This window comes from Protomyctophum bolini, assembly GCF_963924005.1.
Source record: "Protomyctophum bolini genome assembly, chromosome: 18".
NCBI lineage: Eukaryota > Metazoa > Chordata > Actinopteri > Myctophiformes > Myctophidae > Protomyctophum > Protomyctophum bolini.
The window spans coordinates 2455479-2457978 of NC_137879.1; positions in this window are offsets into that span (position 1 = coordinate 2455479).

A 2500-nucleotide genomic window follows, 5' to 3' on the forward strand; every position below is an offset into this window, starting at 1 on the left:
GTGTGTGTGTGTGTGTGTGTGTGTGTGTGTGTGTGTGTGTCAAATCTCAACTCTGTCTAACACAACACAACACAACAACACAACACAACACAACACAACAACACTGTAACGGCTTGGCTTGATGTTATGCTTTTTGGGGTGCCAGTTAGGCAAATGCCTAACACAGTTGGACCACTTTGGGGACAACTGCTTATTATTTGAAGCCAGCCTTACAATGGTTAAACAAGAATAAATATATATACACATGAACCTGTAAACCATAACCAGGGATAGGTTCCCCGAAAAATGACCGTCACTCAATGTAACAGAATTCAGTAATTCACACAGACACAGTACAAACAACTCAGTTTGTTTGGTTTGTATTAATGTGTCCAGCCCACACCCAAAATCCAGTCCAGTCTCTTTGTAACACAACACAACACAGTGGTATAATAGGCCTACATACATACCGGTAGGTATGTATGCACGCCGGCACCTGTTACCGTCCATCAGTGCGCGCGCGTGCGCGTGTGTTTATGTGTGTGCGCCGCGCGCATGTGTGCGTGTGTATGTGCATGCGTGCAGGTGCCATGTTTGTACCGTTGCCCCACCCGGTCGTCACATTGACAGTTTGACACCCGTTCCATTTTAGGGCCTTCTGTGTGTCGTCGTGGCCTGACCTCTGCATGGGGTTTAGGACATCAGGTGTCCTAAAATACTACCCTCTGGTGTGAAGACCCCAGGGGGTCCCACCCGGTGACATTGAATTGTTATGGTGGGGGGGGGGGGGGGGGGCTATACTTAACCTGTGCTGTCGTAAATCACAGACACACTGACGGACACACCGCAGAGCGGCACGGTGCGTAAATGTTTGTATGGCCATTAGCCACGTAGCTCACTGGGGTGGGTGGGTGGGCTGCTTTGATGATGGAGAGGGCTATAGCCTGGAAACAAGACAAAAGTATATATACCATTGCAAAAACAATACCTATAATTAGGCCAGTCAATTAATCTAAGCTAAATAAAAAAAAAAAGTCTTAGGCCATACCCGAGTGGAATAGTGTAAGAGAGTGGCGACACACTTTGATGTCACCGCAAAGTGGGTGACCTTGGGCTATAGTTCCACACATTGGAACTATCCCATTGAGACAAAGCGGGGTGCCTAATATGGGCTATAGTTCCACACATTGGAACTATCCCATTGAGACAAAGCGGGGTGCCTATGGGCTATAGTTCCACACATTGGAACTATCCCATTGAGACAAAGCAGGGTGCTATGGGCTATAGTTCCACACATTGGAACTATCCCATTGAGACAAAGCGGGGTGCCTATGGGCTATAGTTCCACACATTGGAACTATCCCATTGAGACAAAGCGGGGTGCCTATGGGCTATAGTTCCACACATTGGAACTATCCCATTGAGACAAAGCAGGGTGCCTAATATGGGCTATAGTTCCACACATTGGAACTATCCCATTGAGACAAAGCAGGGTGCCTAATATGGGCTATAGTTCCACACATTGGAACTATCCCATTGAGACAAAGCAGGGTGCCTAATATGGGCTATAGTTCCAAACATTGGAACTATCCCATTGAGATAGAATGAGCACTTCCATTGTTACAAGAGTCAACGCTATAGTGTCGGCCATTCTCTTACTAGATTACTTTGAGCCATGCTACCCTGCACTGGCCGTAGCCACTTGTGATGACCTCATCACATTTGTGAAGACGGCTATTGACGGCTATTGATCTACAAGCTCTTGTTGAGAGCTTGTAGATCAGCTATTTTCAGGGCGCAGCCCAGCAGTCTTTATCTAGTGGAGATGCAGGTGTGTAACGACATGGATTTAGAAACACATTTAGTTCAACACAAAACACTGCGTTCGAGTTCAGGAGACTTTGGGTGAAAAAAAGCAATTCTCCTGAATGCTGCCTTCCAGCATGGCATGGAAAGGATCCACACACACACACACACACACACACACACACACACACACACCACGGACGTACACCAGAGCATATAATTGAGCCAGTATACAGTGTGTGGGAGCGTGTTGTGTTGTGTTGCGACCCACACACAGGTACACACACACACACACACATTGTGTGTGTGTGTGTGTGTGTGTGTGTGTGTGTGTGTGTTGGCGTTGCATGCGTTGCGTTGCCAGACAATGCTGTGGGTGTTTTGTGTTTGCCATCAGTGGACGACTTGACTCGACTCTTTGTCACAAGGCCTCTCTCTCTCTCTCTCTCTCTCTCTCTCTCCCTGTCCTCCCAGACACCGGGACACAGAGACACTGCACTGAATGTTCATCTGAGACGCACCCCCAAACCACCCCCCCAAACCACCCCCCGCACCACACAGTATATGGCCCGTGCACGGCCCTGCACTGCATGCATTCTCACTGACAATCACACCGTGTGTGTGTGTGTGTGTGTGTGTGTGTGTGTGTGTGTGTGTGTGTGTGTGTGTGTGTGTGTGTGTGTGTGTGTGTGTGTGTGTGCGTGTGTGTGTGTGC